At 40.1% G+C, this 26,350-nt stretch overlaps 1 protein-coding gene and 1 pseudogene across 1 annotated transcript in view; both read left to right on the top strand.

Moving 5' to 3' along the window:
* Positions 1–26,350, top strand: part of TANGO6 (transport and golgi organization 6 homolog) — a 179,779-nt gene that overhangs the window by 110,099 nt on the left and 43,330 nt on the right. The gene's annotated exons all lie outside the window — the stretch shown is intronic.
* LOC138096410 (small ribosomal subunit protein eS24 pseudogene) lies at positions 13,729–14,156 on the top strand (annotated as a pseudogene).

Consider the following 26,350-nt stretch of genomic DNA (forward strand, 5'->3'; position numbering starts at 1 on the left):
CCATCATAGATTAGTACAAGGTATTGAATATACTTTCCTGTGTTATGCAGTAGGTCCTTGTTGTTCACCTGTTTTATATATAGTAGTAATAGTTGTTCAGTTGCTAAGTCATGTCAGACACTTTGTGACCCCATGGACTGCATGCAGCATGCCAGGCTTACCTGTCCTTCACCATCTCCAGGAATGTGCTTAAACTCACGTCTATTGAGTCAGTAATGCCATCCAACCATCTCATCTGTGATCGTCCTCTTCTCTTGCCTTTGACTTTTCCCAGCATCAGAGTCTTTCCAGTGAGTCTGCTTTTTGCATCAGATGGCCAAAGTATTGGAGCTTTAGCTTCAGAATCAGTTCTTCCAGTGAACATTCAGGGCTGATTTCCTTTAGGATTGACTGGTTTGTTTTTCTTGCTGTCCAAGCGATTCTCAAGAGTCTTCTCCAGCACCACAGTTTGAAAGCATCATATTCTTTGGTGCTCAGCCTTCTTTATTTTTTTCTTTGGAACCCCATGAACTGCAGCACGCCAGGCATCCATGTCCATCACCAACTCCCGGAGTTGACCCAAACTCATGTCCATTGTGTCAGTGATGGCATCCAACCATCTCATTCTCTGTTGTCCCCTTCTCCTCCTGCCCTCAATCTTTCCCAGCATCAGGGTCTTTTCAAATGAGTCAGCTCTTTGCATCAGGTGGCCAAAATATTGGAGCTTTAGCTTCAACATCAGTCCTTCCAATGAACACCCAGGACTGATCTCCTTTAGGATGGACTGGTTGGATCTCCTTGCAGTCCAAGGGACTCTCAAGAGTCTTCTCCAACACCACAGTTCAAAAGCATCCGTTCTTCGATGCTCAGCTTTCTTCACAGTCCAACTCTCACATCCATACGTGACCACAAGAAAAACCATAGCCTTGACTAAATGGACCTTTGTTGACAAAGTAATGTCTCTGCTTTTGAATATGCTGTCTAGGTTGATCATAACTTTCCTTCCAAGGAGCAAGCATCTTTTAATCTCATGGCTGCAATCACCATCTGCAGTGATTTTGGAGCCCAGAAAAATAAAGTCAGCCACTGTTTCCCCATCTATTTCCCATGAAGTGATGGGACCAGATGCCATGATCTTAGTTTTCTGAATGTTGAGCTTTAAGCCAACTTTTTCACTCTCCACTTTCACTTTCATCAAGAGGCTCTTTAGTTCTTCACTTTCTGCCATAAGGGTGGTGTCATCTGCATATCTGAGGTTATTGATATTTCTCCTGGCAATCTTGATTCCAGCTTGTGCTTCCTCCAGCCCAGCCTTTCTCAAGATGTACTCTGCATATAAGTTAAATAAGCAGGGTGACAATATACAGCCTTGACATACTCCTTTACCTATTTGGAACCAGTCTGTTGTTCCATGTCCAGTTCTAACTGTTGCTTCCTGACCTGCATACAGGTTTCTGTATGCAGACCATACCAGGTAGTCTGGTATTCCTATCTCTTTCAGAATTTTCCACAGTTTATTGTGATCCACACAGTCAAAGGCTTTGGCATACTCAATAAAGCAGAAACAGATGTTTTTCCAGAGCTCTCTTGCTGTTTCAATGATCCAGCGGATGTTGGCAATTTGATCTCTGGCTCCTCTGCCTTTTCTAAAACCAGCTAGAACATCTGGAAGTTTACGGTTCACATATTGCTGAAGCCTGGCTTGGAGAATTTTGAGCATTACTTTACTAGCGTGAGAGATGAGTGCAATTGTTTGGTAGTTTGAACATTCTTTGGCATTGCCTTTCTTTGGGATTGGAATGAAAACTGACCTTTTCCAGTCACTGCTGAGTTTTCTAAATTTGCTGACATATTGAGTGCAGCACTTTCACAGCTTCATCTTTCAGGATTTGAAATAGCTCAACTGGAATTCCATCACCTCCGCTAGCTTTATTCATAGTCATGCTTCCTAAGGCCCACTTGACTTCGCATTCCAGGATGTCTGGCTCTAGGTTAGTGTGAGTGATCACACCATCATGATTATCAGGGTCATGAAGATCTTTTTTGTACAGTTCTTCCGTGTATTCTTGCCACCTCTTCTTAATCTCTTCTGCTTGTGTTAGGTCCATACCATTTCTGTCCTTTATTGAGCCCATGAAATGTTCCCGTGGTATCTCTAATTTTCTTGAAGAAATCTCTAGCCTTTCCCATTCTATTGTTTTCCTCTATTTCTTTGCATTGATTGCTGAGGAAGGCTTTCTCATCTCTCCTTGCTATTCTTTGGAACTCTGCATTCAAGTGGGTATATCTTTCCTTGTCTCCTTTGCTTTTCGCTTCCTTTCTTTTCACAGCTGTTTGTAAGGTTTCCTCAGACAGCCATTTTGCTTTTTTGCATTTCTTTTTCTTGGGGATGGTCTTGATTCCTGTGTCCTGTACAGTGTCATGAACCTCTGTCCATAGTTCATCAGGCATTCTGTCTATTAGATCTAGTCCTTTAAGTCTATTTCTCACTTCTACTGTATAGTCATAGGGGATTTGATTTAGGTCATACCTGAATGGTCTAGTGGTTTTCCCGACTTTCTTTAAGTCTGAATTTGGCAGTAAGGAGTTCATGATCTGAGCCACAGTCAGCTCCCTGTCTTGTTTTTGTTGACTGTATAGAGCTTCTCCATCTTTGGCTGCAAAGAATATAATCAATCTGATTTCGGTGTTGACCATCTGGTGATGTCCATGTGTAGAGTCTTCCCTTGTGTTGTTGGAAGAGGGTGTTTGCTATGACCAGTACATTCTCTTGGCAGAACTCTATTAGCCTTTGTTTCATTTTGCTTCATTCTGTACTCCAAGGCCAAATTTGCCTGTTACTCTAGGTGTTTCTTGACTTCCTACTTTTGCATTCCAGTCCCCTATAAGAAAAGGACATCTTTTTTGGGTATTAGTTCTTGAAGGTCTCGTAGGTCTTCATAGAACCATTCAGCTTCTTCAGCGTTACTGGTCAGGGCATAGACTTGGATTACTGTGACGTTGAATGGTTTGTCTTGCAAACGATCAGAGATCATTCTGTCGTTTTTGAGATTGCATCCAAGTATTGCATTTCAGACTCTTTTGTTGACTATGATGGCTACTCCATTTCTTCTAAGAGATTCCTGCCCACAGCAGTAGATATAATGGTCATCTGAGTTAAATTCACCCATTCCAGGCCATCTTAGTTCATTGATTCCTAGAATGTCGATGTTCACCCTTGCCATCTCCTGTTTGACCACTTCGAATTTGCCTTGATGCATGGACCTAACATTCCAGATTCCTATGCAATATTGCTCTTTACAGCATTGAACCTTTCTTCTGTCACCAGTCCCATCCACAGCTGGGTATTGTTTTTGCTTTGGCTCCATCCCTTCATTCTTTCTGGGGTTATTTCTCCAATAACTCTTTGGAGTTATTTCGCAAAGAGTTGGACATGACTGAGTGACTCAACTGAACTGAGCAGCCTTCTTTATGATTCAACTCTTACATCTGTACATGTCTACTGGAAAAACCCTGGTTTTGACTGTATGGACCTTTGTTGGCAAAGTGATGTCTCTGCTTTTGTAATACGCTAAGTTTGTTGTAGCCTTTCTTCCAGGGAATAAGCATCTTTTAATTTTATGTCTGCAGTCACCATCTCAGTGATTTTGGAGCTCAAGGAAATAAAGTCTGTCACTGTTTCCATTGTTTCCCCATCTATTTACCATGAAGTGATGGGACCGGATGCCATGATCTTCGTTTTTTGAATGTTGAGTTTTAAGCCAGCTTTTTCACTCTCCTCTTTCACTCTCATCAAGAGGCTCTTTAGTTCCTCTTCACTTTCTGCCATTAAGGTGGTATCATCTGCATATATGAGGTTATTGATATTTCTCCCAGCAGTCTTGATTCCAGCTTGTGCTTCATCTAGCCTGGAATTTCACATGATACACTCTGCATATAAATTAAATAAGCTGGGTGACAATATACAGCATCGATGTACTCCTTTCCCAATTTTGAACCAGTCTGTTGTTCCACGTCCAGTTCTAACTGTTGCTTCTTGGCCTGCATACAGGTTTCTCAGGAGGCAGATAGGGTGGTCTGGTATTCCTATCTCTTTAAGAATTTTCCACAATTCGTTGTGATCCACACAGCGGCTTTAGTCTAGTCAATGAAGCAGAAGTAGATGTTTTTCTGGAATTCTCTTGCTTTTTCTGTGATCCAGCAGATGTTGGCAATTTTATCTCTGGCTCCTCTACCTTTTCTAAACCCATTTTGTACCTCTGAAAGTCTTGGTTCCCGTACTACTGAAGGCTAGCTTGGAGGATTTTGAGCATAACCTTATAAGCATGTGGAATGAGCACAATTGTACAGTAGCTTGAACATTCTTAGGCATTGCCCTTTTTTGGGATTGGAATGAAAACCGACCTTTTCCAGTCCTGTGGCCACTACTGAGTTTTGCAAATTTGCTGGCATATTGAGTGCAGCACTTTCACAGCATCATCTGTCAGGATTTGAAATAGCTCAGCTGGAATTCCATCACCTCCACTATCTTTGTTCATAGTAATGCTTCCTAAGGCCCACTTGAGTTTACATTCCAGGATGTTTGGCTCTAGGTGAGTGATCACACCATCATGATTATCTGGGTCATTAAGACCTTTTTTGTGCAGTTCTTTTGTGTATTCTTGCCATTTTTTCTTAATCTCTTCTGCTTCTGTTAGGTCCTTACCATTTCTGCCCTTTTATTGTGTACATCTTTGCATGAATTGTTCCCTTTATATCTCTAATTTTCTTGAAGAGATCTCTAGTCTTTCTCATTCTATTATTTTCCCGTATTTCTTTTCTTTGTTCACTTAAGAAGGCTTTCTTATCTGTCCTCTCTATTCTTTGGAGCTCTGCATTCAGTTGGATATATCTTCCCCTTTCTGCTTTTAGTAGTGTGTGTGTGTTAATCCTAAACTCGTAATTTATCTTTCCCACTTCCCTTATTGTCACATTGATAACTACAAGTCTGTTTTCTATGTCTGTGAATCTCTTTCTGTTTTGTAAATAAGTTCATTTGTATCATTTTTTTTAGATTCCACACATAAGTGATATCATACAGTATTTGTCTTTTGCTTTCGGATTTCATTTATTATGATAATATCTGTCGTTCAGTCATGAAGTCAGATTCTTTTGCAACTCCATGGACTGTAGTGTGCCAGGCTCCTCTGTCCATGGGATTTCTCAGGCAAGGATACTGGAACAGGTTGCCATTTCCTTCTCAAGGGATCAAACCCACGTTTCCTGCATTAGCAGGTGGATTCTTTACCACTGAGGCACCTGGGAAGCCCATGATAATCTCTAGATCCATTCTTGTTGCTGCAAATGGTATTATTTCATTTTTATGACTGAGTACTACTCCATTGTATGTGTGTATATGTATAAAGATAACATGTGTTTGTGTCACACATAACATGCCGTATCTTCTTTATCCACTCCTCTGTTGACAGACATTTAGGTTGCTTCCATATCTTGGCTATTGTAAATAGTGCTACTGTGAACATAGAAGTACATATATCTTTTCAAATTATTTCAGGATCACATGGTAGCTCTATTTTTAGTTTTTTAAGGAACCTCCATACTGTTCTTCGTAGTGGCTACACCAGTTTACATTCCATGGGACTTTTATGTTAGGGAATTGTAGGGGTTGACAAACCCCTACCCTTGAGCCTAATCTTACCTGCTGCCTGTTTTATATAGCCCATGAGCTGCTAATGGTTTTCACGTTTTTTAAATGGTTTGGGGCAGGGGGAGGTTAAAAGAGTAATAATGTTTTGTGACATGTGAAATGCAAACTTTAATGTCCATAGAAAGTTTTATTAAAACAGTCATGCTTATTTATATATTGTCTATGGCTATTTTTGTACTCCATTGGCAAAATTCAGTAGTTACAATGACAAAGATAAATTGGTCCTTGAAGCCAGAAGTATTTATTTACTGTCTGGCTCTTTATAGAAAAAGTCTGCTGACACTTTTCTAAGGTAACCATTATTCAAGTAAATACATACGTATATATTTCTTTGGCAACCCTTCATTGCTTGCTCATCAGTGAAGTTTCTTTGGAAGTATAACTCATCTTTCAAAATCATTCTTAAGTTTTTCTTCCTGCTACATCAAGCTTTGTGTCTTACTTTAAACAGCAGAAACCTTACCCTTTATAATTAGAGCTCTTTAAATAGATTTGGATAGATATTACATTCCTTTTCTAAAATCACCAGCTGCAGTTATTAGCTCAGGAGATAGAAGATGTCATTGGCAAAGAGTCCTTGCTTTAAAGATGACACAATTACAGCTGGCCCTGCTTCTGTAAACCTGCAGATATGAAGGGCCAGCTAAGAAACCTGAGCATCCATGGATTTTTATATTCTCAGGGAGTCCTGGAACAAACTTCAGTATTCCCACAGATATTGAAGGACACTGTGTACTTGAATGTTTCACTTTTTTATTCTGCTGTTACTTTTATTTTTCCTGTCTTCATTCTTTTGTTTTCTCATCTCACACCCCTAGTTCCAATTTTGTTGTTGTTGTTGTTTAGTCACTAAGTCATGTCCAACTGTTTGGTGACCCCATGGACTGTAGCCCACCAGGCTCCTCTGTCCATGGTATTCTGTCCAAGAATACTGGAGTGGGTTGCCATTTCCTTCTCCAGGGGATCTTTCCGACCTAGGGATTGAACCCTTTTGCTTAGCAGGCAGATTCTTTCCCACTGACCACCAGTAAAGACCCAATTCCACTTTAGAGTAAATTAAAGCATTAATTTGGTTTCTTTCTTATGGCTATGAAACAAAGGACAATGAAACATCTCATCTTTTATTTACAAGTTTTAAAATAGATTCTTGGATTCAAAATAGATTCTTGCATTCACTTTTACTTACGGACCTGCGAGAGAGTAAGCTAGCAATCTGATTGGAATATTCCCTTTAGAAAGAAGTTGTAACTTAGTTTTCTTTTCGCTGGACCTGATGTGGTAAAGACTGATTTTATAGCACTTGAGGGATTTTCTGTTAAGAATTTATGCTTGAAGTTTTATTCTTAGGCCACAGGCTTCTTGATTTCTGTTTGTCAATATTATGAGGCTCACTAACTTTTGGGCATGCTTTAACGAGTTCAAACATTTAGGTAGCAAATTAAATTAATTAAGTCACTGGAATGGTTTTAATACTTTCATCATTACAAAATCATGAAGAGAGTTTACTTCACTTAAAATATCGTGTTTTTTTTTTCTTCTTTCATCTTTTAAAATAACTTACCATAAACCTTGGACTTTTCCTCCCTTGTGATCACATTTCTGGCTTTACTTTATTAATTCCACCCTTCAAGAAAATTCCACCATGTTTCTGAAGTTTGTTACTGTCTCAGCACAGGTTTCAGAAGAATTAATCTCTGTCTTTGTCAGTAACCTGGGGTAGAGTCATTTGTTGTAGATTATCCTTGTAGGGTAATTGTGTAAACTGAAGGTTTATATACTGGTTAAACCAATCTTGGAATTCAATGACCTGTTGAGATGGAATGAGTAACCTAGTTAATACACAACTACAGAAATCTTGGCATCCTCTCTTTCAAGCTGTCTTTCTTTCTATATTACCTTAGTTCATTCGGTTGCCAAAAATCCAGTGGTACGAAGCATTTCCTGTCCATTGTTTTACATTGTCCAAAAGATATTTATCTATGGTTCTTACTTGCACGTTGCTCTTATTTGAAGACATGGGAAGAGTCAGAATGTAAAGTACAGTCTTTCCCTCTCCTTTTAGTGCCCACCGTTCCCCTTTTTCTTCTCCTCTCTCACTTAAAACTTTCTTCTTGACCATCACTAGAAAGTCATTAAATTTCAGAAATCACTTCAAATCATTCTTTTTCCCAGCTTGTTGAAAGGAGGTGGCAGGTATATTAATATTTACTGAGGTGTGAATGATAGCCTCCTATGGTGCTGCCTTCTTGGAATGGTTTGCATTTTGAATAAGGAAGTGTTTTAGGCTAAAGAAACACAGTTCTAATGATTAAACAGATTCTGACGCAATACAGTTTGCAAATAGAGATATTTGGAGACAAGATGGTCTCTGTATCTCTTTAAAGCACACTTGGTAAGTCAGTTGCACCAACAATAGTTCTACTAATGAGTTTGTTTGTTTATTTGTTTTAATACTTGTCCCACAGAAATCTTCCCTTGGTTACATCTAAGCCTGTCAAAATCTGTCTCTCTACAACTTATATCCAGATCATCCAGTCCTGTGTAGTCTGTGTGATGAGGTGCAATGTTGCTGATCTATTCCTAGCTCAGGGTCACCTTTTGGTTACATTACATTAAAAAGGATAACAATATGAATAGAAAAAACAAAAAACAGCAAATCAACAATTAGCCTGAGGGAGAAAAGGGGTCCTGACATGTAGACACCAGTAAGGGAGAATCTATCCAGGGACTACCCAGCATTCTTGCCCAGTGACTCCTGCGACCTGCCTCCCTGGCAAGCCCCATCAAGACCAGAAGATGGCTTTGGCTCCATCCCTCTAATGCCCTAATATGTGCATCAAGCATAGGGCTTTAGGAGCTTTCGCAAGGCCATTTACCAGTCATCTCCTACTGTTAGGAAACCGGAAGTGTTACCACTTTGAAGATAGTAAAGAAGAGGGGAATTTTTTTGTTCTCCTCTTCAGGCTAGAATTAGGAAATTATTCCCATTATGCCCCGTTGCTTATGCCCTTTTATAAGACATAAATCCCTGGCTTCTCTTCCACTAATGCTTTATGAGGTTAAACAAGAATGAAAATTGGTGATGACCATGAAATGTCAGAGGTGTCAAGGAATCAGCGGGCCACACTGATATCCTTTGTTTTAGAGCGGAAGTTCCTGCTGTTGTTAATGAGCCAAGTAAATGTCCTGATGGCAGTAGAAACAGTCCTCTGCCCAGGAGACTAGAGAATGTATCTGTCTTTCTGTAGCTGTGTGAACAGAGATCAGCCTGTTAAAATTCTTTCTTTCTTTAGTACAGAGTTAAGAACACTTTTTTTCTACCACCCTCAAATTGTTATGCACTTATAGACACACAGGTGTTTCGCAGATAAAGAGGCTTACAAATGCACACACCATTTTTTTTCCCACTGTACTGTAGCTGCACATTTTATCATAACTAAAATCTCTTCTGTGTTTGTAAAGGGCTGTGTGGAGAAGGGAAACTAAAATCAGAAAAGAAGTGATTTCCCCAGAGCTGTAGGGAAAATTCATGGCTGAAAAGTAATTGTTGTTAATAGATCAGAATTTACCTATGAATGTTTTTAATGATGAATTTCATAAAAAATTAATTGCATTTAAATTATTTAATTCTCTAAACGGCTTTAGGATCTGCTATGCCATCTAATTTCCTTCTGACCTTGATTGAAATTATTGTCTCTGTTGACTGTGGTCCACATGTGGCAATAATTTGTAATCATGAAATGTTAAAAGAAACCAGTAATAATTCTACTGGATTTGTTTCAGTAGTGAAATAAAATTCTAGGCCCTGAAGTGCAGGAAAAATTAATAGATGTTACAAAGGACATAAAAGTGTCCATGAAGAGAGTCAGATCTGTATTTTGTCTCCTATTTCCTCACTGACTGAGTCAGCAGGAATATTTCTGTGAGTGCATGTGGCTCTCCACCATGTACTTACCCCAAAGATCTAGTCACTTTAGTTCCCAAATAAAGGGGAGAAGAGGTAGTTTTTCTGGATCCCTTTTTCCAGTAACAGATTTAGTGAAGTCAAGTGTATATTGTGACATTTGACCTCTTTATGCCTTTATTCTTATTTTCTCCCCAGACTATCTAATATCAAATCTAAAAGTACTGTCTTGGAAAAGGAAGAGACTACTTGGTAAGATTACAAAGCGGATTCAAACAATGTAATTGAGATCCTGGAACCTGGAAAGATAAGATTCAAAGATATGCACACAAAGACCCCAGTTCTCCATCTCCACTTGAGTCTCGTCCCTAAGAGGAAATGAAATAAAAAGAAGCGATTGGGACAGACTTAATAAAAAAGGCTGGAGCACAAAAGCTTTAAAACACTGGCAGGAGGTCTCAACTGTCCCTGGGTTAATGTTTGTCAAATGTGTTTTGGCATACCCAAAGATGGAGTATTGGTCCAAATGGCTATAACAATATGTAAGAACCTCTGAATCTATCTCTTCAATATTTTCCTTGCCTCTTTTAAGAGACTTTTATATTATACTAATTTTTTAAAGAACTGATGCAGTGAAAATTAAAAGGTTTTAAAAATGTTACCCAGTAAACTGCCAGCTGTGAGATAGTAAATACTGAAACTGTATTGGCACCGTCTTTTACTGGCAAATAAGGAAGCATAGAGCTAGCAGAAGCAATGCCAGTGGTAAAGCAGCGGGAAAGCTCTGGGTTCTGCTTGACTGGCGGTCAAGGGCAGGACCTGGCCCCTGTAGTGGGCATACCATCAGAGAATCCAGATCTCCCGCTTCATGTTTGGAGGGAGCCACTATTGTGAATTGTCTGTGAGATTTGCCTCAAGCCTTTGATCTCTGAGCTTTTGGAAGGCAGAGTTATGTTTCATTATCAGATTCTGCTTATATACATATACCTCTTCTCTTCTAATACGTGAAGATTTTTCTGTTATATATTTTTCCAGCTTCAACATAAACTAGATTCTGCAGCCCTGCTTTTTTACCCCTCTTATTCAAAAACTTACTTTAAAAAAAAAGCTTTATTGAGATATACTTCATCCTTACAATTCAACAGTTTACAGTGCACAAATCAAAATTTTTTGTATGTTCACAAGGGTGTACAACCATCACCACCACAATCAATTTTGGAACATTTCACTACCCCTAGAAAAACCTATAGCCATTACCAGTCACGTAGTCACTAACCTACTCTCTCTCTTTGAGGATTTTCTTATTGTGGATATTTCCTATAAAGGAAGTCATACAACATGTGCCTTTTTTTTGAACTGGCTTTTTTTTTTTTTTTTGGCTTTTTATTTCTTATTTTATTATTTGAGTATAATGTTGTGTTAGTTTCTGCTGTACAACAAAGTGAATCAGCTATGTGCATGTGAATCTGACTTATTTATGTCTTTTTAATTGTGTTGTCAGAGTTCTTTATATCTTTCCCTGATGGCTCAGATGGTAAAGACTCTGGCTGCAGTGCAGGAGACCTGGATTTGATCCCTGGGTCAAGAAGATCCCCTAGAAGAGGGCTTGGCAACCCACTCCAGTATTCTTGCCTGAGAAATCCCATGGACAGAGAGGAGTCTGGCAGGCTATGGTCCATGAGGTCACAGAGTCAGACATGACTGAAAAACACACACACACACACACACCCACACACCCATCCTACATTGAGAGTGAAGGAGGTATTAGCACTTCTGAGCTGATAAGGCCCCACCATACAGTGATTGTGTTAATGACCTGATTCATCTGTGACTATCATAGAAAGACTTTCTCTTGCTAAAGAATGTAAAAGTTTTCAATCGTTCCATGCATCTTAATATTTTATTTACTACCTTTATTATGTAGAGAAATCCCTTACTATTTGAATCATTGTTCATTTGAGGGGGGAAAAAAGTTGATTCCTAAAAAAGTATCATATCCTTTGTCTGACTGTGACTTTACAGCCAGTTAACAGAGTAAGAGTACACTGAAGGCATTACAGTTCAGTTCAGTTCAGTCGCTCAGTCGTGTCCGACTCTTTGCGACCCCATGAACCGCAGCGCCACCAGGCCTCCCTGTCCATCACCAACTCCCATATTTCATTCAAACCCATGTCCATTCAGTCGGTGATGCCATCCAACAGTCTCATCCTCTGTTGTAGAAGTGATCTATCTGGAGATAAATTCAGTTCACTTCAGTCACTCAGTCGTGTCTGACATTTTGCGACCCCATGAACTGCAGCATGCCAGGCCTCCCCGTCCATCACCAATACCCGGAGTTTACCCAGACTCATGTCCATTGAGTCAGTGATGCCATCTAACCATCTTATCCTCTGTCATCCCCTTCTCCTCCTGCCCTCAATCTTTCCCAGCATCAGGGTCTTTTCAAATGAGTCAGCTCTTCATATCAGGTGGCCAAAATATTGGAGTTTCAGTTTCAACATCAGTCCTTCCAATGAACACCCAGGACTGATCTCCTTTAGGATGAACTGGTTGGATCTCCTTGCAGTCCAAGGGACTCTCAAGAGTCTTCTCCAACACCACAGTTCAAAAGCATCCATTCTTCAGTGCTCAGCTTTCTTTATAGTCCAACTTTCACATCCATACATGACTACTGGAAAAACTATAGCCTTGACTAGACAGACTTTGTTGACAAAGTAATGTCTCTGCTTTTGAATATGCTGTCTAGGTTGGTCATAACTTTTCTTCCAAGGAGTAAGAGTCTTTTAATTTCATGGCTGCACTCACCATCTGCAATGATTTTGGAGCCCAGAAAAATAAAGTCAGCCATTGTTTCCACTGTTTCCCCATCTATTTGCCATGAAGTGATGGGATGGGATGCCATGATGTTAGTTTTCTGAATGTTGAGCTTCTTTAAGCCAACTTTTTCACTCTCTTTCACTGTCATCAAGAAGCTTTTTAGTTCCTCTTCACTTTCTGCCTTAAGGGTGGTGTCATCTGCATATCTGAGGTTATTGATATTTATCCTGGCAATCTTGATTCCAGCTTGTGCTTCTTCCAGCCCAGCGTTTCTCATGATGTACTCTGCCTATAAGTTATTGCAATGCAAACCTCACTCTCCATCATAGAACAAAAGCTTTTGTTCTTTGTGAACACACATATACAATCAGATTCTCCAAACTCAGTCTGCAGTTAAACCATTCCTTTCTTCAAAAAAGCATTATCAGTCTTTTCAACAAATGGTACTGGAGCAACTGGATGTATATATGCAAAATTTCCTTCACCCTTAAATCTCTTCCCTCGTGACTCAGCTGGTAAAGAGTTCGCCTGCAATGTGGGAGACCTGGGTTCCTTCCCTGGATTGGGACGATCCCTTGGAGAAAAGAACAGCTACCCACTCCAATATTCTGGCCTGGAGAATTCTGTGGGGTGTATAGTCCATGGCGTCGCAAAGAGTCAGACACAACTGAGCAACTTTCACTTTCACTAAATCTCTTGTGCCCTGCAGAGTCCCTTGTGTGTAGTAGTACACATTAAATGTTTTCATTGAATTGGGTAGTTGGAAGGGCTGGAGTATGGAGATTAAATTTTGATATAATTCAGGGATCTGTGAATTCTTTAAAAGAATTGTTTAAATGCTGTGTTTTCATTTTAATGATAATTCTGAATCACCTGGATACACATTATAATCAAGTTGCACTACGTAATTTCAGTACCCATGTTTGTGTTTGACAAACATTGATCTAAAACATTACTCAGAATGTATGTAAACTTCTGATTACAGAGGAGTGCTGGCTGTACGTGATCATTCATTCTTTGGAAAATATTGCTTTTACCTAGCAGCACCTTCACTAGCAGGATATGGTATTTCTTAGTTACTTCCTGTTGGTAGATAGAAGAGAGTAGCTGGAATGATTTTATTTGTACTCACTTCTATGTCTCAAAAAAAAAAAAAAAAATGGGGAGGGAGAGAGAAAGAGACAGAGAGGCAAGAAGGAAGGAATAGAGGCCCTCTAGACCTTCCCAGGTGGCGCAGTGATAAAGAATCTACCTTCCAGTGTAGGAGACTTGGGAGATACAGGCTTGATCCCTGGTTTAAGAAGATCCCTTGGGCTCTTTTCCTCCCTGGCTGCTTGAAGATCAGCCGCCATCATGAACGACACAGTAACTATCCGGACTAGGAAGTTCATGACCAACCGACTGCTTCAGCGGAAACAAATGGTCATCGATGTTCTTCACCCTGGAAAGGCAACAGTACCTAAAACAGAAATTCGGGAAAAACTGGCCAAAATGTACAAGACCACACCAGATGTCATCTTTGTATTTGGATTCAGAACTCATTTTGGTGGTGGCAAAACAACTGGCTTCGGCATGATTTACGATTCCTTGGATTACACAAAGAAGAATGAGCCCAAACATAGGCTTGCAAGACATGGCCTGTATGAGAAGAAAAAGACCTCAAGAAAACAGCGAAAGGAACACAAGAACAGAATGAAGAAAGTCAGGAGGACTGCAAAGGCAAACGTTGGTGCTGGCAAAAAGGAGTAAAGATTCTGCAGTGACGGTATCTGTGGTGATTGTGCAGATTTTTCATGAAAGAGAAAATAAACTAAGACCTTTTACCAAAAAAAAAAAAAAAGATCCCTTGAAGTAGGAAATGGTATTCAGTATTCTGAATGGCTTCAGTATTCTTGGCTGGAAAATCCCATGGACAGAGGATCCTGACAGGCTACAGTCCATGGGGTCACAAAGAGTCAGACACGACTGAGCACAGACATCAATGATAGAGTTTTGAAAGGATGTTGTAAAGATTTGACCAAGGATGGGATCTTCTTTCTCACTTAATTTTTCTCGATATCACTTTTATGACATGTTTCAGTGAACTAGAAGAGTAGGTGAGCCCTTGAAATCAGCAGATCCCCCAGCTACAGAAGTTCACTCTGTCAGTTCAGATCCGATGGTGCGCTTTCACTGTGTAAGTGTCTCTTGTTGCAGATGGTCATCTCAGATCCTTTATGAGAGAAGGGAGGATCTGATAGGCATACATGAATCCATCAATCTAGACTTTAAAGTACCATAGCAAAACTTGATTTAAAAAAAAAACAACTTCTGAATCCTAATTTGTTGAAGGAATCTTTTCATATAGATGATAATTGATACACACAAGTCAAAGACAGTTGAAAATTCTTTCAACTCTCTCTTTTCACTATGCACTTGATTTTTCACCTTCCAAAGAAACTCGTTTTTTAATCGTTTGTTCAAACAAATCTAGATCCTTCATTTACTCCCATGAACACACAGCTGTTTGCTTTAAAATAAGGCTGATTATTGCTGACTTCCTGAGAAGAATACAGCAATGCAAATAGCCAGGTGTTATCATTGTCATTGCACAAAGTAAAATCCATTAGAGCTGAACTAGGATAAACTTAACTAAAATCAACTTGAGAACGTTTCTAAAAGTTGGTCTTGAGTTTTTTGCTGCTGCTGCTACTGCTAACTCACTTTAGTCGTGTCCGACTCTGTGCAACCCCATAGACGGAAGCTCCCCTGTCCCTGGCATTCTCCAGGCAAGAACACTGGAGTGGGTTGCCATTTCCTTCTCCAATGCAGGAAAGTGAAAAGTGAAAGGGAAGACGCTCAGTCATGTCTGACTCTTCGCGACCCCGTGGACTGCAGCCTACCAGGCTCCTCTGTCCATGGGATTTTCCAGGCAAGAGTACTGGAGTGGGTTGCCATTGCCTTCTAGAGTTACACTATTACAGTCATTGATCATATTTCAAACTATACATTTGATCAACTGCTTCAAGTCTAGTCATCATTTCCGTTGAAGGCTCAGTCATATACTTGGTGATACAAGAAATAATAATTTGTGAAACAAGCAAAATACAAATGGTATAGTTAATAACATTAGTGGAATTAAAAGTAAATATTTTAGCCATGAGCCTCCCACACCAGTTTTTTTTTTAAAGATTGTCAAGACTAGGGAATGGGTCACTTAGAGCAGAAATCTGATTTTTCATGTGGTTAAAATGTGTTACATTAAAGGATTTATCAGATACAAAAATACAACATTCAGTTTGAATTATAGCACACATATCTCCGTGAGATGCTGTAAGGTGTCGAGGGTCTTGCAGTTGTGTAGCACTGCCTTTCTCATCATAGAGATCTCAGAATTCAATAGGCTTATAGCCCAGTTACTATCATTTAAAGCTTATGAAAGTTGTCAAGGCTTAGATATCATCAATTATATCCTCCAACCCCATTGAAGGCACACATACACACACAAGCTGCTAAATGGTCATACCAGTAGATACAGATCTTTGACCCATTGGGATCATACCAATGGTAGATTGGTTGGGGTTACCTGTAATTTGTTAACATGTATGACCTTAAATTCATGGGAATCCCAGGCTACACCTTTGAATCATCCCTGTAGATGTCAAGGCCACAAATCCACTGAGTTCCATACCAATCACTCTCTCTAAGGGTAATAACAGGCATAGTTCATAAAGCACCCAACCTTGTCTCATAATTACCAGGTTGATCATTTTTAGTATGATTTAACCATTCCCAACATAGAGGAGCCTTTAAACTTAAATGACCATAGCCTGGTATTAACCATGTAGATCCTCCCCATAATTGTAGGAGTTTTCCTTTTAATAAATGAGAAGTTAATTTTTTATTGATACTTAGCTCATCACTCCGATTGAGTTTAAATGACCCTAACAGAAAACTTAAATCTATGGCCAGCCTCAGAGCAGGTATTTTTAATTGGCCACGTGAGAGGATCCCATCTAGAATTATTATGAATAGATAGAACAGGAACTGAACACTCATCTAAAATTTCCTAGGGGATATCCAATCAGAGCCCTAAAGAACAGAAATCCACCAAGGTAACCCAGAAGTAATAGGCACAGGTAATTGGCCACAACCCAACAATTGGATTGAGTTTTAAAGTTTACTGTATTCATTTCCCTGAAGCTGTTGCTAAATGCCTAAGGAAAAGATGGTGGTCTCTCCAACTTCAGTTCCATGGGTATATCTTAGTCTAAATATTGTAGTCTGTGGCGAATACTTTCTGAAAATGGGGATTAGGCAGTTCAGAAATCAATACCTTTTTTTGTAAAAGCCATACAGTATGCATACTTTGAAGGAGATAGCAGGATGGTAACAAATACTTGCCCTTGTCAGGTGGCAAGTGTATGCCACCTTTTCTAACAAAAGGTGAATCTTAGAACCTTGTGGTTCAGGTAAGTTCAAACTGAAGAAATACAAACATCTCATCTGGATAAAGAAGAGCAGAAAAAGAAGCCAAAAATATATATAAACCAACACACTCCCAGATGGGATAATTGAGATTTTGTTGCTTAATCAGAAACTAGGGAATAGCAGTGAATGTCCCAGAGCCTGAGGTTCTAGTTTATAATGAAATGGGTGGTTAGTCAGTAGTTGTGAAATACACTCAGCATGTAACCCCTTTACATGAGCTTCTACTGTAAATAGTTACTTACTTTTCTTTATTTAATAAGTTGGCAGATGTATAAAGATGACTCTGGTAAAGCTGTACGTATTGGGTTGGCCAAAAGATTTAATCACATTTATGGAATTGTGGACACAGTGGAGGAACAAGAGTGTGGGAGGAATTGGGAGAGTAGCATTGACATATATACACTATCATGTGTGAAAGAGCTTCTGTACAACACAGTGGGGTGCAGCCTGGCTCTCTGTGATGACCTAGAGGGATGGGACGAGGGGGAGAGGAGCGATGCTCAAGAAGGAGGGGATAAATATATATTATGACTAATTCACATTGTTGTATGGCAGAAACCAACACAACACAGTAAAGCAACTTTCAAAAAAAGATGTTATGCAAAAAAGCCCAAATGAACCTTTTGATCAACCCAGAATATACATACATTGATATTTTGAGTCATGCTGTATACTAGGCTATTGTCCCAATTAAAATCATAATTAGAAGAAAGAAAATTATGGGGCTTATTTTTTTCTTTTATATTTTATAAAATTGACTTCTGAATCCTTTTAAAAACACCCACTGTCTTAAGTTTCTTTGTTTGGCAAATCTAACTTTTTTGACTTTGTGTTGATAGACATAGAACTGATACAGAAGACCTCGTCACTATTAAATTTTCATATGTCAAATCAGTTAGAATATTTTTGGCTACAGGTAGCAAATTCTCAACTGGCATAAACAATAAGGAATAAATCATTACACATGACAGAAAGCCCTGAATTGGTTAATTCTTTGCCTCCATTACATCATTCAGGACCCCAAATCTCTTCATCTTTCTACTCTGCCAACCTCATTTCCTAGTCCCTCAAAGTTTCCGTTGGCTGCAGCAACTCTGAGGTGTTACGTTCTTAAAATCATTTGTTGTTGTTTAATCGCTAAGTCATGTCTGACTCTGCAACCCCGTGGACTGTAGCCCGCCAGGTTACACATCAGTTCAGTTCAGTTCAGTCACTCAGTCGTGTCCGACTCTCTGCGACCCCATGAATCGCAGCACGCCAGGCCTCCCTGTCCATCACCATCTCCCAGAGTTCACTCAGACTCACATCCATCGAGTCCGTGATGCCATCCAGCCATCTCATCCTCAGTCGTCCCCTTCTCCTCCTGCCCCCAATCCCTCCCAGCATCAGAGTCTTTTCCAATGAGTCGATTCTTCGCATGAGGTGTCCAAAGTACTGGAGTTTCAGCTTTAGCATCATTCCTTCCAAAGAAATCCCAGGGTTGATCTCCTTCAGAGTGGACTGGTTGGATCTCCTTGCAGTCCAAGGGACTCTAAAGAGTCTTCTCCAATACCACAGTTCAAAAGCATCAATTCTTCGGAGCTCAGCCTTCTTCACAGTCCAACTCTCACATCCATACATGACCACAGGAAAAACCATAGCCTTGACTAGACGGACCTTAGTCGGCAAAGTAATGTCTCTGCTTTTGAATATACTATCTAGGTTGGTCATAACTTTTCTTCCAAGGAGTAAGCATCTTTTAATTTCATGGCTGCAGTCACCATCTGCAGTGATTTTGGAGCCCAAAAAATTAAAGTCTGACACTGTTTCCACTGTTTCCCCATATATTTCCCATGAAGTGATGGGACCGGATGCCATGATCTTTGTTTTCTGAATGTTGAGCTTTAAGCCAACTTTTTCACTCTCCTCTTTCACTTTCATCAAGAGGCTTTTTAGCTCCTCTTCACTTTCTGCCATAAGGGTGGTGTCATCTGCATATCTGAGGTTAATGATACTTTTCCTGGCAATCTTGATTCCAGCTTGTGCTTCTTCCAGTCCAGCGTTTCTCATGATGTACTGTGCATAGAAGTTAAATAAGCAGGGTGACAATATACAGCCTTGACGTACTCCTTTTCCTATTTGGAACCAGTCTGTTGTTGCATGTCCAGTTCTAACTGTTGCTTCCTGACCTGCATACAGATTTCTCAAGAGGCAGGTTAGGTGGTCTGGTATTCCCATCTCTTTCAGAATTTTCCACAGTTTACAGTGATCCACACAGTCAAAGGCTTTGGCATAGTCAATAAAGCAGAAATAGATGTTTTTCCAGAACTCTCTTGCTTTTTCCATGATCCAGCGGATGTTGGCAATTTGATCTCTGGTTCCTCTGCCTTTTCTAAACCCAGCTTGAACATCAGGGAGTTCATGGTTCACGTATTGCTGAAGCCTGGCTTGGAGAATTTTGAGCATTACTCTACTAGCGTGTGAGATGAGTGCAATTGTGTGATAGTTTCAGCATTCTTTGGCATTGCCTTTCTTTGGGATTGGAATGAAAACTGACCTTTTCCAGTGCTGTGGCCACTGCTGAGTGTTCCAAATTTGCTGGCATATTGAGTGCAGCACTTTCACAGCATCATCTTTCAGGATTTGAAATAGCTCAACTGGAATTCCATCACCTCCACTAGCTTTGTTCGTAGTGATGCTTTCTAAGGCCCAGTTGACTTCACATTCCAAAATGTCTGGCTCTAGATTAGTGATCACATCATCATGAGTATCTGGGTCGTGAAGATCTTTTTTGTACAGTTTTTCTGTGTATTCTTGCCACCTCTTCTTAATATCTTCTGCTTCTGTTAGGTCCATACCATTTCTGTCCTTTATTGAGCCCATCTTTGCATGAAATGTTCCCTTGGTATCTCTAATTTTCTTGAAGAGATCTCTAGTCTTTCCCATTCTGTTGTTTTCCTCTATTTCTTTGCATTGATCGCTGAAGAAGGCTTTCTTATCTCTTCTTGCTATTCTTTGGAACTCTGCATTCAGATGCTTATATCTTTCCTTTTCTCCTCTGCTTTTCACCTCTCTTCTTTTCACAGCTATTTGTAAGCCCTCCCCAGAGAGCCATTTTGCTTTTTTGCATTTCTTTTCCATGGGGATGGGCTTGATCCCTGTCTCCTGTACAGTGTCACAAACCTCATTCCATAGTTCATCAGGCACTCTATCTTTTCTCACTTCCACTGTATAATCATAAGGGATTTGATTTAGGTCATACCTGAATGGTCTAGCGGTTTTTCCTACTTTCTTCAATTTGAGTCTGAATTTGGTAATAAGAAGTTCATGATCTGAGCCACAGTCAGCTCCCGGTCTTGTTTTTGTTGACTGTATAGAGCTTCTCCATCTTTGGCTGCAAAGAATATAATCAATCTGATTTTGGTGTTGACCATCTGATGATGTCCGTGTGTAGAGTCTTCTCTTGTGTTGTTGGAAGAGGGTGTTTGCTATGACCAGTGCATTTTCTTGGCGAAACTCGATTAATCTTTGCCCTGCTTCATTCTGCATTCTAAGGCCAAATTTGCCTGTTACTCCAGGTGTTTCTTGACTTCCTACTTTTGCATTCCAGTCCCCTATAATGAAAAGGACATCTTTTTTGGGTGTTAGTTCTAAAAGGTCTTGTAGGTCTTCATAAAACCATTCAACTTCAGTTTCTTCAGCGTTACTGGTTGGGGCATAGACTTGGATAACTGTGATACTGAATGGTTTGCCTTGGAGACGAACAGAGATCATTCTGTCGTTTTTGAGATTGCATCCAAGTATTGCATTTCGGACTCTTGTTGACCATGATGGCTACTCCATTTCTTCTGAGGGATTCCTGCCCGGAGTAGTAGATATAGTGGTCATCTGAGTTAACTTCACCCATTCCAGTCCATTTTAGTTCACTGATTCCTAGAATGTCGACGTTCACCCTTGCCATCTCTTGTTTGACCACTTCCAATTTGCCTTGATTCATGGACCTGACATTCCAGGTTCCTATGCAATATTGCTCTTTACAGCATCGGATCTTGCTTCTATCACCAGTCACATCCACAACTGGGTGTTGTTTTTGCTTTGGCTCCATCCCTTCATTCTTTCTGGAGTTATTTCTCCTCTGATCTCCAGTAGCATATTGGGCACCTAATGACCTGGGGAGTTCCTCTTTCGGTATCCTATCATTTTGGCTTTTCATACTGTTCATGGGGTTCTCAAGGCAAGAATACTGAAGTGGCTTGCCATTCCCTTCTCCAGTGGACCACATTCTGTCAGACCTCTCCACCATGACCCACCCGTCTTGGGTTGCCCTGCAGGCATGACTTGGTTTCATTGAGTTAGACAAGGCTGTGGTGCTAGTGTGATTAGATTGACTAGTTTTCTGTGAGTATGATTTCAGTGTGTCTGCCCTCGCAAAGTATTTTCTTAGGGTCTTCCATCAGATTTTCCTTCACATCTCTTTGTTCACACTGCATAATGCCCAGAGCAATTAAGACAAGAGGATATGTCCACCATGATTCATTTAGAGCAATAAAGACCTCAGCCTGAATCAGGTAAGTGGTGGCTGGACAGGGAGAAGATGCATATTTGAGCAAAATTAGAGTGGTTTTACAAGGAAGAACGGGAAAATGCCAGTGAGACGTACTTGAGAAAATTTGACACATAGAGATCCCTTAAGCTAAAATTAAGAACCCTTTTTGTAGGATCTTTGAATTCTGTGCTGGTGTCACATGTAGCCCCAGAAACTGTATTCTCTGTTCACATGCATTCATTTTGTTCTGCATAGAAACCTGGTCAGGACTAACTGGCGACTGGGATCCAGTACAATCTTAAGAAACCGACCACACAGCACAATAGGAGCAAGGGAGAGCGAAGTCCCTCAGAGGTTAACACAGCCTTCAGGAAATGGGGGCAGAGCTGTAAATCCCCAAAGAAGACCAGGTCTGAGCAAGGTGTGACACGTCCTGGCTGTGTATATGAGGTCTAAGGGAGGTCAGGTTGTGGAAAGCATGACGGTGCAGCACTTGGAGAAATGCAGAGTGGGTGCGTGGAGTGTTCCAGCTCGCCCAGCCCAGTACCTGGAAAACGAGGCAGCAGGTGGGCCCGGAGCCAGCTGACTGGATTCAGTGTGGGCTCTCAAGATTCCGGGTCTCCACTAGCTCCTCTGGGTTCTTAGGTACGCTTGGGAGTGGGGTTGGTGGAGCATGCAGTTAAATGGATGCTCATTTGGAAAGTTGTAATGAAGCTCAGGCAAGGCAGGAATTTATATAAACAGAATGTTAAATTTTGATTTTGTTAATGTAATGGTACACCCTTAACTTTTATGGTGAGAAAGTGTAGGAAGCAGCCATATGATTTCTACGTTGAATATAAAACTTCTGTTGTCCGTTCTGTTCTTCAGTTTCCCCCAGGTCTTCTCGTGACTTTTTCCTTCACCTCTTCTCTTCTGATACCTTTTCCCTGAGCCCTCACCCCTGACTCTTAACTGCTCCCCCTTCCTTATTTTTCTTCATAGCTCTTATTGCTGCTGGAAAGTTTACTTACTATTTATTGTCTTTCTCCTCCAGTAGAAGTAGACTTCATAAAGATGGGAACTTTGCTTTCTTGTTCATGCTATATATTATCTCCAGTGCTGAGATCATACTTGGAACGTTTTAGGCACTCAATTAAGATTTGCTGAATGAATGAGTGAGATACCTGTTGGTATTCTTCCTAAAGAAGGAAATAGATGTACCTTCTTTTATTGACTAATGGGAACTATGTTTTCTGTGTCCTTTTTTGCCTTAGCTATTAGAATTGCTAAACTAAATTTGGGGTTCATTTGCAATAACCATTCTTAGCATGGAATATTGGTACTTCCTCACTATAGAGCTTTTAAAAAATATTCATTTCAGTTTCAGTATTATTTATTGAAAGTTGCCTCACATCCCATAGGGAAGTAAATGAGGCTTGAAGAATAATAAATGAACTGCTTGACTGACTGAAGGGTGACAGGGAGAAGTCAAAAATGAACACCAAGCTTTTGAGTCTGGATGAATAAGAATACTGGAGTTGTTGTTAATGGAAATTGGAACCAGATCAATACATTACTCATAAAAGTATCTTTCTCTGTCACCATTTTGGGGACATCTCACTCCAGTGTTGTTGCTTGGTCAGTGTTTTTCCTTTTCCTCAGTATGCTTTGAGTACCATGAGAGGAGGAACTCTACCTGACAAATAGTACCTTTTCTTTACCACTTATTTTTTAATCCATTTTTAAATTGAAATATAACTAATTTATAGCACTGTGTTAGTTTTCCACTTATTATTTTTTATTTGAGGTATATAGTTGCTTTACAGTTTACCTCTTATTTTTAACTTTAAATCTCTACATTAATAAATAATAACTGGTTTGTCATCTGCTCTTACCTTTTTAACCTGCAATTTCCCCTCCTTATGGATTCCAGACTTCTGTCATTTCTCAGTCGGTGACTTCCTTCCAACAGAGACCTTCATTCCTTTAACCACAGCAGCCTCCCACTCCAGGGCTCATGAATAGATGCTTTTTCTTCTCTTCCTGCTCTCCTGAAACTCATTCCCCTGATGGCTAAGCCAAAGGTGACTCATCACCTCATAGACTTCCAACTGGAAGGGGCCAGGGAGACCGTCTCGTCTAATTGACTCATCTCCAGTTGGTCTGAGGAGGTGAAGGGATTTGCCCTAAGTCACACTGCTAGTTGGCTTCAGGGAAGAAATTAGAACACAGAGGGACTCCCCCAGCAGTCCAGTGGTTAAGACTCCATGTTTCTACTGTAAGGAGGTACCTATTCGATCCCTGGTTGGGTGAACCAAGATCCTACATGCTGAGTGGTGCTGCAAAAAAATAAAAATTAAGCAAAATTAGAACGTAGAGCTCTTAACTCTAGATGCACATCTCACTGTAGAACAAGAAAGCTCCTTTCTGACTCCAGAAAAGGACAGTGTTATACCAAAAGTAGAGAAATATATTTTTCTTTTAGTTGGAAATATCTTAAATGCAGTGTATCATAGGAGCTAAGTGTAAGACTACCTACATTTGATCTTGGTTGTTTTGGACAAGTTATCTAACCTTTCTATTTCAATATATCCTTTTTCTTTTCTTTCTATGCATTTGTATACTTAATATACATATTTAAATCTGTAGATGTGGTTTGTTAATATTGAGAGAAGTTATGTGTGTGCATTTTTATGTACATACATGGAATGATACTGGTTCTATTAGTTTCTTTCACTTAATATTGTCTTAAGAAAATATTTCTTCAGTAGTTTTTCTCTTTTTTTGGCCAAGAGGCCTGTGGAATGAAACTCAAGCCCCCTGCAGTGGAAGCACAGAGTCTTAACCACTGGATCACCAGGACAGTCCCAGGGATACCTTTCCAATTCTGTCTTATTCCTTTTAATGACCATGTAGTATTCCACAATATGTATAGTTACTTAACCACTTTCATGCCAATTCATTTTAATTTATATCTTCTCATTTTTCACTATTACAGCTCTACAGAGAAGCCTTTATGCAAATTCTTGTGCAGAACATGTGACTGCATTCACTAGGCCTGCTATTCAGAAATGCAAATACTATGTCTAAGTAGGCAGAGAGTCCCCTCTTTCCTGTTCTGAAAACAGGGTATGACTAAGTCATCGCTGGTTCAATTTCTGCATTTTATGTTGATGTTAACTGGGCAGGGGGGTGAGTCTCATGCTGAATGTATTATATTAGGAACTGGGAGCATTTTAGAGAAATTACCCCTCATCTTTTTCTTACATTGTAAGGAAAGTACATTGTGTTCCTGACTTTGAGGGAAAGCAAAAAATAAACTTTCTCTTCTTACCCCTTCCAAGTGACTAAAATTAGTGAAATTATACTAAGCAACCTCTGCTTGACTCTATGACGGCATTAACCACACAGGACTATAATTGTTGGTACTTGTCTGTTTATACCCACCCCCTAAACTTTGGGCTTTTTAAAGGGTAAAGATTATGTTTTATCAATTTTTGTATCCCTCAAATATGAGCATAATACCAGCACATAATTATATTTAGTTGAAGAAATGAGTGAATTCAAGTCAACATTGGCATTTGTTGAGTATCTAGGATGTGCAGAGATTACTAAGAACTGATAACAACAGAGATGAAGCAGTCAAAGTTCCTCTTGAAGGAATTTACAGTCTAATGTGAGAAATAGATACAGGCTGAAAACATCTAGGAATCAAGGTGTTAGTAACAAATGTGATTTAAACCAAAGTGTTGTGGGGCTTCCAAGGAGGACTAATTAAGGCTAAGAGAATATTAAGGAAGGTTTGCACAAAGGAAGTAGAATTTGAGGCATTTGAGCTGGGCCTAGAGCTTCCCTGATGGCTCAGATGGTAAAGAGTCCACCTTACTCTCTGGGCTTCCCTGGTGGCTCAGACAGACAGTGAAGAATCTGCCCACGATGCGGGAAACCTGGGTTCAATCCTTGGATTGGGAAGATCCCCTGGAGAAGGGAATGGCTACCCAGTCCAGTGTTGTTGCCTGGAGAATTCCATGAACAGAGGAGCTTGGTGGGCTACAGTCCATGAGGTCGCAAAGAGTCGGACCTTACTGAGCGACTAAGCATAGGACAGCACAGAGCTGGGCCTGATAAAGCAGGTTGTTGATTTTTCTGTGTAATTATCATTTTGGTGACTTTAAACATATGTTTCAGGAACTGTTGTCACTGTTTAGATGTCATATAACCTTAGGACTACAAGTAGGCTGGAAGTGAAGTGTTACACTTGGGTTCTGGAACTAGGGCCTCAGAGCCAAGATCAAGCCAAAACAGCTTTAGTTCTCAGCATGTCCATGGAGGAGGAAGTTGTTTCTGTTTTGTTTTTAAAGTCAATTCAGAGTGCTTTAGCATTCTATTTCTCCTCTCTTTAAAAATGAAACACAGTTTTTTCTTCCTTTGTTTTGGCTGCATGGCCTGTGGGATCTTCCCTGAGTAGGGATCAAACTCACTTCCTGCATTGGAACTGCAGAGTCTCAACCACTGGACCGCCAGGGAAGTCCCCCCAAGCTTTTGTTGACCCTACTTCCTTGACCAGCTATCACCCCATTTCTTTGATCTGTTTTGCAGAAAAACTCCTTAAATGATCTACTTTTTCTCTTTTTCTATGTTAAACCCACTTCTGTTGTGTGCTCACCCCTACCAGCCCATCAGAACTGTTCTTGTCAAGGTCAACAGTGACCTCATTGTTGCTCAATCTCATCGTCAGTTTTTAGTCTTCTTTTACCTTACTTAGCAGCATTTAATGCAGACCATTCTTTCCTCTCTGATAGACTTTCTTCTCTTAATTTCTAGGATACCATGCTAATTTTCTTCCTATGTGGCTGGTTATTTCTTTTCAGTCTCCTTTGTTGGTTCTTCCCTTCCCAGACTCATCCCAGACTTAAGGTTGAAGGAAGCATACAGATTTGGTCCTTGGTTTACTTGCCTTCCTTAC

Source organism: Capricornis sumatraensis, chromosome 20 (genome assembly GCF_032405125.1).
Source record: "Capricornis sumatraensis isolate serow.1 chromosome 20, serow.2, whole genome shotgun sequence".
Taxonomy (NCBI): Eukaryota; Metazoa; Chordata; class Mammalia; order Artiodactyla; family Bovidae; genus Capricornis; species Capricornis sumatraensis.